General features: G+C 46.4%; 1 protein-coding gene across 4 annotated transcripts in view; it reads left to right on the forward strand.

Moving 5' to 3' along the window:
• Positions 1-5504: 5504 nt before the first annotated feature.
• The window catches only part of ENOX1 (ecto-NOX disulfide-thiol exchanger 1), a 281697-nt gene continuing 272398 nt past the window's right edge, over positions 5505-14803 (forward strand). For all 4 annotated transcript variants that reach the window (XM_054973854.1, XM_054973857.1, XM_054973856.1 and 1 more), the window contains exon 1: positions 5505-5600. The gene's annotated coding sequence lies outside the window, so the exon portion shown is untranslated. The remainder of the gene's footprint in view (positions 5601-14803) is intronic.

A 14803-nucleotide genomic window follows, 5' to 3' on the forward strand; every position in this document is an offset into this window, starting at 1 on the left:
TTCCTTCCCTACATGACTTTTGATTATTGCTGAAATGTAGTTTTTGGTGTTCCAAGCTAGAAAGGTGGCACAAAAGAACAGCAGGGGCTGCTTTTAAATCCACTCCCCCCCCCTCCCCTCCCCTCCCTGGCCGAATGCTATCAGCTTCTTGAAAATCCAAAGTACTTAATTTTTAAAAACCTTTTTACTTATAAAGAATGTTAGTATATACATTTTTAAAAGACAAAGACAACATTGCTTAAGAAGAAGTTTGGGGCAGGGTTCTCGCCTTCATTATATCTTTATAATGACCTTTGTATCTTTATAATGGCCTTGTGAGGTAGGTTAAGGCAGGCGTAGAATGGCTGGCCCAAAGTCCCCTTGCAAATTATAAAGATTTTAAAGATTGTAGCTAAAATACACAAGAGACAAAAAGTTCAGTATGTTTTATAGTCTCTCAGTAGAATAATACTGAGATTTTTCTAGATTTTTCTAGTTTCCATATTTTTTTAAATTTAAAAATTAGAGAAGAAAGAAAAGGTTCATCACGTTTCATAAGTACAACAGAGAAGGGGGATGTTTTTAAATTACGAGGAGGAGGGGTGCAGAATGCATTTTGTAGTATTTGCTTTTAGCAGAACCAGCTAATTGTTACTGTCTGTTGCAATATTTTTATTGGAGATGACATTCTAGAGCTGAAATTAGTTGCTTTTCATTTGGGGGATTGTTGAAAAACTTCCTGTCAGTCCTTGGCAGGTAGAATCCCCAAGTTCTCCACAGCAAACACGCAGGTGTATTGGTTGAAGTAACTTTATTAGCGATCCATCAAGTTCAAGGTGCTCAGACAACTGAATTGGCAGAAGTGACATACATGGGGTTGGTGATGTTAGTTATAGGGAAAGTTCCCACCATCGGGATAAGGACCATTAAAGTTTTTGGCACGAAAGAGCCAGGGGGGAGAGAAAGGGAGAAGCTAGGTTTAGGCTAGACAGAACAAAGAATGAATTCATCCCAGTTCCCAAGAGGGATACATTTCGAGCTGGCCGCAGCCGGCCTTCAAGGACATTTTCTGGAGGCAGCGGGGAAAGAGAAAGTGAATACTTGCAAGATAACCCACTGCCTTGACATCAATAAGAAACTTCTCATGCCCTCAGAGGACCAGTACATAACACAGAATACATTCATGGCAGACACGCAGACAGGCATATATGGCACTTCCTTTTTTAAAATTCTGTCTTCCAAGTTTAATAATTTTTCCAAATACTGGTTAAACCTTAAAACCGTAACGCGATGGGCACTGACTCCACTCCCCAAATTGATAATGGAGCAAGCTCGTGTGTGGGGTGGGGTGGGGCGGGTTCCCCTGGCCTATTTTTTTCAAGAAAATGGTGCTAGACGAGCATCACTCACACGCATGAGTATCTTTGATAAAGCTGGGCAAAGCAAGAACACCTGAACAGAACTGACTGTGATTTGTTTCTTTCACAAGAAAAGGCCATCTTTATAACAATAACAACAACAACATTCGATCTATATACGCCCTTCAGGACAACTTAATGCCCACTCAGAGTGGTTTACAAAGCATGCCATTATTATCCCCACAACAAAACACCCTGTGAGGTGGGTGGGGCTGAGAGAGCTCCAGAGAGCCGTGACTAGCCCAAGGCCACCCAGCTGGCTTCAAGTGGAGGAGTGGGGAATCAAACCCAGCTCTCCAGATTAGAGTCCTGCCACTCTTAACCACTACACCAAACTGGCTCTCATTTCTAACATTTCTCCTATGTAAAAAGAACCAAAATCTCCTATTTTTAATTCATGTTTTGTTTTAGCGTTGAACCTGTACCACGTCCATGGAAAGCTTTTTTGGTTACTTTTGGAGTCCTCCTGAGGGGGCCGCTTCTTTACCTTTCAGGTCCTCGGGATCTGCTCCAGCAAGCACGTCCCGCCCACATTTGACCATCCCCCGGTCGTGGTAGAGTTTATAATCTGTGAGCTGCGCATGTAGGATGAATAAACGTCTGCTAGTGGGAGCATGGAATCTGAACCCGCAGAAGAATACTCATCCCACCAACGCCAGCTAGACACAGTGCTTCTGAGCATACTCAAAAGTATCCAGCCAGTTTAGAAAGCCTCTCCTGTCCCCAGCAAGCTGACCTGTTCTCCTACCCAGGTAAAGCTTAGCCGGAAAAACAAACTGGGTTGCTAAGCTAAAGAAAACGCCTTCAGCCAGACAACCTCCCTTCTGCCCCCCAAAATGTGCAGGTGGGATAGGGGATGATGTCATCCAGGACATCCTGTCTCCTGAAGTACAGCCACTGCAACTCAAAAGAGGCACAGCACCTAATTCACCCAACGCCCGTAGCTGGCCAGCTGCTACTCCATGTGCCAGCAGTGAGAGAGGATCGGGCTTACAGCACCACACTGCCTGGGTGTGACCAAAAGCCAAGTGGGGTTGGGTCAGGCATGTTCTGTCAAGGTCTTTGTCCCAGGCTGCTGCTTCAGATACCAAGGGAGGAGAAAGAGAGGCTCATAAGTGCCATATAAAAGTGCTGCCTCCTGTTGGCCACCCCAGACAATGCAGAAAGGAAGAGGCACGGATGTCTCCTGAAGGCTGGGCACAAAATTTGCCTCTTCCTATCCTGCCCACTCTGTTGACGGAAAGTGGGGATTGGGCCCTTTTGTATGAGGCCCGATGAGGACCCTTCTAGAAGCGCTGCAAGAGGGTTCATGACCTGAAGTTAGTGCCCCACTTCTCCAGCCCGCTGGCTGACTGCTTGTGGAAGGGCCAATGGAACTCAGTGATATGGACCCAGAATGGCTCCAGGCATTCCAGACCACGAGGACGGTGCTGCCCAGTGCCCTATTTTTGAGGAAACCAGACTTCAGCTGTCCGTTCATTCTGCAGACCGATGCCTCAGAGTCTGGACTGGGCACCCTCCTATCACGAGACATCGGTGGCCAGGAACATTCCATATTGTTCCTCAGCTGGAAACTGCCACCGGCTGAATGCAGCTACTCTACAGTAGAGAAGGAGGCTCTGGCAGTGAAGGGGGCCATCGGAGCCCCCCCCCCCGATATTACCAGGCCAACAACCCTTTTGAATTGGTGATAGATCATGCCCACTTGGTCTGGATGGCTCAGATGGAGGACCATAACCCCCGAGTCCTCAGGTGGTACCTCTCTCTTCTGCCCTTCGGCTTTTCAGTGACACACCAGCCAGGAAATCAACATCTAAGTGCCAACGACATGTTGCGGATTCACGAGGACAGCAACCTCATCACAGACAGCCCCGAAAGATGTGTGTGTGTCCAAAGATGGTACCTCTTGGGGCCCCAGACTCAGCCCCCGTGCCCTCAGAAGAATCAGGCCCGCTGGTGGGACCATGGCCTCTTCCCCCACTCAGCCGTGCTGATGCTCGGGCATGCTCGGTTCGAGAGGCCCAGCATGCTGGCTGCCCTTCAGCTTGCCCAGCTGGGTGGCAAGCAAGCTGGCCCAGATGAGTTCGGGGCCGGGCCCAAGCACAGGGCCTTCACGTGGCTCGAACACAGGGTCACTGTGCAGTCAGCAGGTGGAGCTTCCCCACAGCTATAGCATGAGGCTCCGTGGCAGCACGGGGGGGGGGGAGGATGGCACTGAATACCACAGTGAGGGGAGCCAACAGTCAGGTGCTCTTGGTGACCTCATTACCACTGCTGACAGCAAGCAACCTTGAAGAGCCAGGCTGGGTACAACTTCATTCCCTGACAGATGGGCGCAAGAGTGATTAGCACCACAGGGAGGGAGTAGTGGGAAGGGTCCGACAGCCCCTGGCCACAGAGTTGGCCCAAATCCTATGGGAGGGGCTAGGGAGGCGGGGATGGGAATAGGGCAAGGGTAAAAGGGGGGATCCTCACCCAGGCTGGGGAGGAAGACAGGGGAAGACGGCAACCGCTGGGAGAGAGCGAGAGTGAGCAAGCAGAGCAGTTCCCCGGGGAGCAACGGGGGCTCAGGTGGTGCCACCTCCTGGTGCTCCCATTTCTGAGGCCGAGGGGGGGGACCCCTGAGGGAAGAAGGGCCAGAGTGGTGGAGGAATGGTGGAAGGAAGCCGTCCAACCCGAAATGCCGCAGTGGAGTTACCAAAAGAAAGGCAAAAGGATTTCATGAAGCAACATTGCAGGAACACCCAGAGAGCAGAGAAGGAAGCGGCTTGCAAAGCAACCGTCAGCCCTGAGCCTCTCAGAGTCTTAAAAACAGGTTTCAACATTAATTCCTGTTCTTGTTCATGGCTTTGGGAGCAAAACGGGTGGGATGTTTACTCTGGCCATGTTCTGTCCATTCATTGGTGATGTGAATGACTCAGAATGTCTGCTGATGTTTCTAAGCGGGTATTAATTACTAGGAGAGAAAATATCCAGTGGTCCTCACTCCTTCCCTCAGGAAATGCAACAATTGGAAAAGCACTAAAATGGGCAGCATGGCAGTCAATTGTTAAAAAAAGTATTCACGTGGGAAAAATTAGGTCTTCCTGAATAGAGAAATGAAAATGCAGTGTTCCAGGCATGCAGAAATGTTGTATTGCCTTAGCAGTTGCAACCTGACAATGCTCTTTCCTCCTTAGTCAGTGTATTAAGCGTGAGAAACAGATATCTGGTTTGATATGTAAAGTGTTCCCTCCAAGCAGCTGATTTTATGAGTCTATCTCTTGTCGTTAGGGAATTCTATTAATACAGACATCCCTTTGTAAAATACGGGCTTGATAGGCTTAGTAGCTTCTGATGAATCACATTTGCAGAAGTGTATCTGAGCCAGTCTGTGAACAATGTCCCAAATCCATGCTGCAAAATGGCAGCAGAAAATGAAAACCGTTTGCAGCTCTGCAGCCTGGGGAGCTGTTTGGTTTAACGTTCAGGTCCAGAAGTTCGAAGCAGCGCATCATGGAAGCCCCAGCACGCTTCCGTGGCAGAACGGGGATTTGAACCGGATCCCAGTCAGACACTCTTAACAACTTCACCAGGCTGCCTCTCCTCTCTTACGCGGGATCCAAGCCATCGTCTTAGTTCCTTCATTCCAAAAGAGAATATGACCTTCTTTGCATGGGCGATGTTTGCCGCTTTTGGCCCCATACTTCTTCAGGTTTTCTTCCAAATCCCAGGTGCTTAATTCCCCCTTCAGATTTCAGTGTGGTATTTCAAGAGTTCTCTTCCGAATGTTCTGCCTGTGCAGAGGATCCTTGACACGCTGTGCTGAAATCTGAAGGGGGAGTTAAGCACCTGGGATTCTGAACGACACTCAAAGAGGTAAGGGGCCAAAAGGGGCCAAAACGGCCTGTGCAAAAAAGGGCCTATATTTTATAGGAGTTTATTTCACCTCTCCCTGGAATTGCCAATTTCTCTGTTGAAAAGCTGACGAAAAAAAATAATTTTTGTGATCTGCCTCGAGTTTCTGATAGTAAGACAGACTGTAAAAGGAACAAAATAGAAATCCAAGGGGGAAGTATTTTTTTCTGAAGTATTCTTTTTTACCCCCCTCTAGGTCTTTGCAGCTATAACTGGGACAGAAGCCTTCACAGGAGGGTGAGTTTGTACGCCCGCCTGGCTGAGAAGATCCTGCGTCCTTTTCCTACCATGTGCCATATTGCTGGGGTAAGGCACGTTTTTCTGGGTTACCCGTTGTTTCGAGTTTTAGTGTTTTAAAAATTTTAACCCTAGGCCTTCCATGCTTCTGCTCTTCATTGAGCTCTTGGCCAGGGGATCCCTGGACTGCAGAGGCAGGGGGAGTAAAGCAGCTCCTACTCCTCTGATATTGGAAAGAAATTCGAGGAAAAAATAGAGTGGTAACTTTGCTCAAGTGTTGGTATAATATTATGGGAGAAAAAAGAGTGAAAAGGGGAATAAATTTCTCCTTGTTAGATGGCCATTCAACATTATTTGTAAGGAAAATCACAATAGAATACAGTGTTATCCTATCATACAGCGTATCCTATCATAGCACTGGCCATAACACTAGTGTATGTTTGCGTTTTTTAAAACGTAGGATAAATATATTCCGTTTCTCCTGAAGTATTGTATAATATTTTGTTATGCACTAATGGCAATACAGATGTGTGTTTCACAATGTTTGTGCCACCCTAGCATGGCAGATTTAGGTGATATGATTGCCCGATGTATTTCCCCTTGTGGCTACCTCTAGAACAGTGTTTATTCCTCCACAGTACCATACAGTAGATGCTTTGAGATTGTCTGATATTTTATTGTATAATAAAACAATAGTGCGAAAGCACCCTTGTCACTGGGCTATATTTGCAGTGAGGAGTGCGTGGACATTTTTCCAGCATGGATGGAAGATGATGTGATTCAGTTGCTATAAACCCCATTTCCCTAAGGGAAACTCTGTAAAACAGAGGAATAAATATTAGCATTATGTGAAGTGTTAAAATAAATGTAAGTGTATATTATTTAAGTTGATAGGCAAATCTTTTCTTTCTTGGTTCGCATCTCTCTGTCTAGATGTCATAGCAGTTGGGCTTGCTGTTCCCTTGGCTCGGAGTAGTTTGTTTTGGCAATCCATACTCCTTGCTATCTGCTGCTGACGGTGTTGTTTAAATGACTATAGGAATTTCAAGGTTTTTCTCACAGGTAGATGGAGATACGTGAAGTTCCCAGTTGTAGAGAAGGAATTTGTGATGCTTATATGTTATCTCCCTGAGTTCTTGGACTGAGGAATACTGAAAGAAGACAGTACCTTTTACTACAGAGAACTTTCTAAGTAAAACCGCACAAATGCATATGGTGTAACCATATTACTCTTGCAAAGGTATCAAGAGATTCCCTCCAGAGAAAGCAGCAACCAGAGTAGACTGAGAGCCATACTAGATGGGATGGTGTCCTTGCGCCTCCCCCTTCTGTTTTTGCAAGTGAGAAGGCACAGGGAGAGGAGGGCTCCCTGCGATGGCATTTTAAAGTAGTGATGGCTTCCTTGTGGTGGCCAGAAGGACACCATCACTTCTGGCGTGGTCTTTGGAGACTGCTGTAAACAAATATTTTTATCGATGATCTGGATGAAGGAGTGGAAGGGCTGCTCATTAAATTTGCTGATGATACCAAATTGGGAGGGGTAGCAAACACCCAAGAAGATAGAATTAAAATTCAACAAGACCTGAATACTCTGGAGAAGTGGGCAGCTGTGAATAGGATGCAATTCAACAAAGAATGGGAAGCACAAATACTGGATGGGGGATGCACTTCTGGGCAGTAGTCTATGTGAAAGGGATCTTGGGGTAAGAGTGGACTGTAAACTGAATATGAGCAGTCAGTGTGATGCGGTGGCAAAAAAGGCTAATTCAATCCTGGGTTGTATCAAAGGGGCCATAGCGTCGAAATCGCAGGAGGTCATAGCCCCTCTCTATACTGCCTTGGTCAGGCCACACCTGGAGTACTGTGTGCAGTTCTGGAGGCCTCACTTCAAAAAGGATGTGGCCAAAATCGAGAGGGTGCAGAGGAGAGTGATGAGGATGATCAGGGGTCTGGAGACTGAGCCCTACGAGGAAAGGCTGAGGGCCTTGAGAATGTTTAGTTTGGAGAAGAGGAGGTTGAGGGGGGACATGATTGCTCTCTTTAAATATTTGAAAGGCTGTCATTTGGAGGAGGGCAAAGAGCTGTTCCAGTTGGCAGCAGAGGGTAGGACCCGAAGCAATGGGCTTAAATTACATGCACAAAGGTACCGGCTGGATATTAGGAAAAACTTTTTCACGGTCAGAGTAGTTCAAAAGTGGAACCAGCTGCCTAGGGAGGTGGTGAGCTCCCCCTCACTGGCAGTTTTCAAGAAGAGGCTGGATGAATATTTGTCAGAGATGCTTTAGGCTGATCCTGCACTAGGCAGGGGGTTGGACTAGATGGTCTGTATGGCCCCTTCCAGCTCTGTGATTCTATGATTCTATGAAATACTTTTACAATATAGCAAATGGGAGGCTTCTGAATGGGGTGGATGGGCTTACAGCAAAATGTCCTGGTGGGCCACAGCCTTGGAGGGCTGTGGGTGGCCAGGATCAAGCAGAGCTCCTCCAGCAACTCTGCCGAAGCCTCTGCCTTGGCCTGGGCCCCTCGCCAGCAATGGCATCCTTCCTGTCTAGGGGATGATCCTGCTTTAGGCTGATCCTGCACTGGGCAGGGGGTTGGACTAGATGGTCTGTATGGCTCCTTCCAACTCTATGATTCTGTGATTCTATGATTCTATGATGCGGTGGGTGAACTAATGCCCATCGTTGGCCCATTGAGCTGAAGGGCCCTGCAGGGCTGGCTTGTATCCCAGCAAGGGCTACTCTGCTTGACTTGTGCCAGGGCCGGTCTGTTCTATTCTAAGTCCAGAGCTTTCTTAACATGTCTTATTACTTGATTTTGAGGCGAGGGGAATCCATAGCAAGTGCTTTTGTTTGATGGGTGCTGCAGATGCCCAGTTCCCTGGAATATTCCTCTGTGGGGCTCAGCAGTGCAGTCGGTGGTGTCAGGAAGGGGCAGGTGCACAGGGTTGCCTCCCTCTGCCTCTTTTCTCAGTGAAGCGTCTTGCTTGCCAGCAGGACAGACAGGAGAGGGTGTTTGGGCTGCGTTCCTCTCTACCGTGCCGCTGCCCCTGTGAGGTGGCTCTGTGTCCAAACCTGGTGTTGCCTGGCCTTGGAGTAGGCAGCTGCTAGGGGCATGAGGCAGGTGAAGAATAAGGGGGGAAAGTTTTCTTTAAATTATGGCCAGGACAAATTGTAACAACAACGACAATGACAACAACTGCACTTATATTGCTCTTCTAGACAGATTAATGCCCCCCTCAGAGCAGTGGACAAGGTCAATGTTATTATTATCCCCACGATACAGCTGGGGAGCTGGGGCTGAGAGGAGTGGCTCACATAACATTAATAATAACATTCGTTTTATACACCGCCCTTCAGGACAACTTAACACACACTCAGAGTGGTTCACCCTTAATTTATACTTATGAACGAGTTTTTAGTCTTGAGTATAACAATTTTGCGACCTAATGTTTTGGGAGGTCAGTGGATGTTGGCGTCCCTGCCCTGGCCAGGGTATAAAACCATCTGAAGCCCCCTGGCTTGCTTTCAAGACATTTTGCAGATGAGATGAAAACACTCCCAGCCAGTACGCCTTGGACGCTGCCCTGGAAGCGGGATCCAAGCCAGATGTGTCCTTGGCCAGCTCCTTGCTTGGATGAGTTTCCTGGTTGTCAACAAACAGACGCATACATGCGTGAGCCATTTCTGCCTGTCGTGATTTAGTGAAAGCCAGTGTGGAAAGCTCTGGCCAAGGACTTGCCCTGGTAATTCGGTTTACTCTTAAGCTGCTGAGCCACTGTGTCTGCCACTGAGGCGCTTCTACATGATTCTTATAGACCACTAGCTTGTTGACTTGTTCCACTGAGCTCCACCTGAGATCACAACCTAATGAATAAACAAATGGTCCCTTCCGGGAAAGCTCTACTGTCAGACGATTTCCTTACTCACGCTTGCTGTATCTGGGGGAGGGGTCACAGGTTTGACTACAGCGTTCTTTCTCGACTCATTCCGTATCTGGCCTGGGGTTGAGATAGAAGTTTTCGTAGCCTTGGCGGAGAAATTTCATCTTGAGGTAGTTCAGAAAACCATTTATCGGATCTTGTTGGACCTTTCAATGGGTTTTGATACGGTGGACCGTTACACCGATAGCCTGTCTTCAGGTACTAAAGATGAACAATTCAGGGTGGGTTGCGAGGTTAGTTGAATTGTTGTTGTTCTGCCCATTCCTGGAACTCAGGTGATGGAAGTTCCATAGGGGCTTCATCTGATTACTTTTGCCATTTAATATTAGTCTAAGGGCACCCCCCCATTGCTAAGGTAGTAACTTGTTAAGGTAATAACCATTGTATTAAGCTAGTTGCTTTGTAATGACAGTCACCTGAGTCTTGTTAAATATGACTTTTTTAGTTTAAAAGGTTTCAGTTGAATATGGGAGCAGTCCTAAGTTGACCTACTCAAAAATAAGTATCATTTTGTTCAATGAGGCTTACTTCCAGGAAGGTTGGCATCCTAAGTGGATGATGAGTTTTATTTATAAGCCCTGTTAGAAGTACCTTGCTAAGAAGTATGTTTTGTCTCTATCCTGAAGAAATTACAATGCAACCAACACCTGTAGCCACCTGTGTCCATCTAGCTGCTCTGCTGCATAGTTGCACATCACTAATCACAGGTGTCTTTAGCATGGGATTTTCACTGGGATGGGGCTGGGAAGGTGGTTATCTGTCTGCACAGTGGTGCTCTAGCAAGGGAGAGGGGCAGGTTCTTCACAGTTCATCCCCCCTCCCCCAATCACTATTCTGCATGATAAACCATGCATGCTGCTGGTCAGAGATGGGAGATGGAGAAACAGCAGGAGGCAGTTTTAATTGTATGCATGCAGTGGAAGAGGGGCGAAGCAAAGTGATTGGCGTCTGGGCATCCAGTCAGCATGAATCAGTGACAGAGTCTGGCAGTACAAGGCCTCAGCTGTGTCTAGTGTCCTTCTAAGACTCTCTACTAACTACTCACCGGCAGGGCACCTCTGGCATACTGAACCTGGGAGAGGCCCCATTCATCGCATGACCTGGTCTCTGGTTGCAAGGAGGGAGCTGATGGGTGATGTGTCTGAATAAGTTTAGATGTATCCTTAGCTAAATTACCCCAGTTTCTTGCATGATTACGCTTTTAAATCTGGTGGTTGCAACTGTAGTGAGAGTCTCAGTATTCCAAGTGCTGGCTGTGTAACAGTTTCCAGCAAAGCTGTCTATTCCTTGGCCCCCTGCCTGGGCCCGTGGAAGCCTCACCTGAAGGTGGGCCCATTTGGCATCTGCTAGAGCCTGTTCCTTCTTCAGAGCGGTTCACCCTTTCTGAAATGGGCTCCCTGAAGAGGTGAGGAGGGCGCCATACAGGTAAGTTTTTAGGAGGCGCTGTCAGGCCGTTTTATTCGTGATGGCTTTTGATGGGATTTAAGCTGCAGGAATCTTCCGGGCGGAGGGGGCAGTGCTGGGTTTTATTGTATTTTGTATATTTTTAATGTTTGAATTGTTAGTTGCTGTAATGGATTCTGATCTGTGTCTTTACTAAGGCTCCCACCATCTCAGACTAATTTATCTTTACTCTTGGACAGCTTTCAGCACTTAGTTAAGACCTGTGAAACAGAACATGCTCTTTGAACAAATTTGCTTATCAATACCAAATTATTTATAGGTTCTTCTTGCAATACTTTTCCCCATCAAGACACACAGAATCCTTCTAGAGTTTATTTCTTTTTATTGAAATACACTCTAGTCTTTTTAAAGAAGCAAGATATCAAAGCATAGGATTATTAATATAAATCCTACAAAGATGGAACACAGAAAAGTAATAAGAATTATATTTGCAAACATTTCCTAATTAACTCTTAAGCTTAAAACAATCAAAGGTTTTGTGACATGCATTAAGATTCCCGTAGCATACAGTACAAAGGTAAGACTCTCACCTATATCCTCTTGACTTTTCTTCCAATCAAAACTCTGACATACTATCTGTGTTGTCATTTTTTATACATCATCATCTTTTTTTCATGTGATAGCACAGATACATTTTGATTGGTTTAATGCTTAACTAAATATTCATATTTTCTATTGGATAATCTTCTAATTAGCCAACAAATGATGTTATATCCAACTTGCAAAGCAAAACTATAAATCTGTGAAAAATGACAGAAAGAGTTCAAATAAGTAGATCACTGTTGGTCCATTCTATGATTGGTCCATTCTAGATAGTGTCCAGTACACTACTTTTAATTAGCTGTCAAAGATGAAAGCACACCTGTATTGGTTACACAGCACTCTAAAAAAAAAACAAGACAGTTCATGCAAAGTGCAGAAGGTCACTTAAAATACATGTGTACTGCTTTGTATTGCTTTGTGTAACGTGCTTTAATCTTGATTACTGCAACACTGCCTTGGGCCATAAGGGAAAAGCAGGGTAGAAATACTTTAATATATTTATTTTTCTTTACAAGGTTTTTACCCCGCCTTTCTGCCCTCATGGGGCCACCAAGGCAGATTGCTAGCAAAACACAAGTTAAAATCTCATCTTAAAAACTGTTAAAACCAGCACACAAGTACATCATTAAAACAATTTAAAGACAGAGCTTAAAATGAACATAAAAGATAAAACCGAAGGATATACAAACAAAGCTGTTGTGAACGTTTCTCTTCTCGGCAGCATCTTTTTGTTGAGGTGAGCTGATTCCTCTCCCCTTATCACTAGCCCTGTGAAGAAGGACATTGCAGCAGCCGGAACTGCTGGGAAGAACTGGACATGGAAACTCCCCCATGGCCTGGTAGCTGCCCAGCGCTCCTAGACAACACGGTCATCAGCGGCTGGGCGTGGATAAGCTGCCTTAGGGCTCAGCTCTACACGAGCTGATATTTCCAGGTTCCCTCCAAGGACCCTTAGAGCTCCTTAGAACACTCTAGTCTGAGCTCTAGACCTGTGGTTCAAGATTACTTGGTCAACGGAGTCCAGAAGAGGAGAGAATTTTTGTAAATGACAGAAAACGTTCCTGGCAGCAGCACCAGTCTGTCTTTCAGGAAGCAAGGCTTGTTTGTGTGAATTGTTATTTGTTGACATCGTGATCTGCCACATAAATGGGTTAGGATTGAAAGATGGGTCTGCAAAGCAGTCAATAATCACACCTCTTTCATCTCATAGACTTCTCCCACTTGGGCGTTCCATGAGGTCGCACCAAACATTCTCCTGTGGCTTGTCTAAGTTAGCATAGGCATTCTGTGTTTTCCAGCTGTATTTACTGGATTCAGACACTGACAAAACTTTGCATTTTAATTTCTGTTGATTTCAATTACTACTTGAGTGATTTTACACATACAGTTAGTATTTTCCAGTGCCCGGTCTATGAAAGACCTCACTGAAGCATTGTATATGTTGGGATCTATGCCTGGCAACAGTTTTAAACCAGCAAGTTAGATTGACGCCCTGCATGTAGTTACGGTGGTCTTGGCAGAAAACTAGCAGAGCATCTCAGCGCATGGAGCCCGGCATAGCCCCAGTACCGGTAGCAGGGTTGGTGACATGCTCATTGTGCTGACAGCGGTGCGTGGAGGTGGAGGAGAGCTGCGAGTCGCCTACAGCGAGTAAAGCCTGTATGTTCACTTCTGTGTTTAACAGGATTTTGATTCAAGTAACCCATTTAAAGACTACATAAATTATATTCAGCTGTGACAGCTATGCATGTGGTGATATTAATGAACCAGTAAAACAAAATATACTTGTTAGCTGCTTCAGGCAAGTGGATCCCCTAAAGTAGATTCTGGGTCATGTCTGGAATTATGCGGCCTGCCTGTATTCATCTGAAGAGAGGCTGCTGGGACGCTGGAGTGTTGTTTTCAGTAGTCTGAAGAAACCCACCTCTGTTTTTCCATTTTGCTCTTAAGAGCTCCTAAAATGTATTCCAGGCATAGTCAAGCGGATGAAGGCCTGGAACAGAGACAAGATGGTGGCAGCTGATCACTGGGGAAGGTTGGGGTGCTTGCAGCTGTTTTGGGGTCTCCAAAGCATCTCAGAGTCCTTCTGGATCTGTAGCTGTTCTGGCAGTAGACTGGAGTGCTGGTATTTCATTGGAGCCACGAGGCGGCTCTAGGCAACTGCCTAGGCATCAGGACAGGAGAGGGGCAGGTGGCAGGAGATCTTCAGGGACCACGGATCAGCCACAGCAAGCGGCAGCCCTTGGTAAGGCCACCAGCCTCAGCACCACCACTAGGGAGGCCAAGTCTCCTGTTTGATGGGAGACATCCCCCTCCCCCGGGCTGCTCCTGCTGACTCCTAGCGGGGTGGGGAAATTTCGGGGCAGGGGTCAGCAATGCTCAGATGCCGTGATGGCTGAACCAGCATGACCTGAAAGTGATGCCACCGTGCAGTGTGGCATGAATGCCAGAGAGTTGCCAGCAAAGCGATGACATCCCTTTGGACTTGCACTGGAAGTGATGTAATCACATCACTGGTGATGTCATGACAATGCAGGCAAAGCCCCTGGGGCTCCCATGGTCCACAGCAGTGCTGGAGGCCGGGGCATGCTCGACTAACCTGCCCCCCCCAGCAGTGAGAGAGAAGAAGGGAGAGCAGGCAGCTGCCGACTTTCTGCCCCCCCCGCCCCCGCTCGGGGTGGCTCCTTGCCTACTTGGCTCCACTTGCGCCCTGCTCAGGGCAGAGGGAGGGGCACCAAACTCATGACTGCTTGGGACACCAGAACCCCTGGGCCAGCTCTGAATTTAATACTGATGCTGCATAATTAGTATTTATTGTGATTTTACTATTGCAATTGTTTTATTTTTATTGTATAAATTTTATTTGAAGCTATTTTATGGAGCTAGCCAAGGCATAAAGGCTAGGTGCAAATAGAATTTACCCCTAATCCAAATGTCGGTTCCCTTCCGGCCGAGCTCATTACCATTATCCATATCTTTGTCACCTCAGGATTTCCAGCTCCAGCGTACTGTGCCAGGCCTTGCTGATGACGCTGTAAGTCTGGATAACGCTCACGCAGTAGGAAAATGCAGACTCAGTAATTCAACTAGCACAAATTATTCTGGTTTATTAAAACACAGTGAATGAATTAAACTATGAATAGTACCAAATACATAAAGCAAAGTAATGAAATGTATGAAGTGGCTAAATACTAAAAGCCAACAAAATAACGTGATACATAAATCATGGAGAAATGGCTCAGAATGATGAGCTGTCAAGGGGAATAGTAGTAGTAGAGAGGCCTCAACTCATAATGAAGGGATGAACTTTAAAAGGCAT

The sequence above is a fragment of the Eublepharis macularius genome, chromosome 3 (assembly GCF_028583425.1).
Source record: "Eublepharis macularius isolate TG4126 chromosome 3, MPM_Emac_v1.0, whole genome shotgun sequence".
Classification (NCBI taxonomy): domain Eukaryota; kingdom Metazoa; phylum Chordata; class Lepidosauria; order Squamata; family Eublepharidae; genus Eublepharis; species Eublepharis macularius.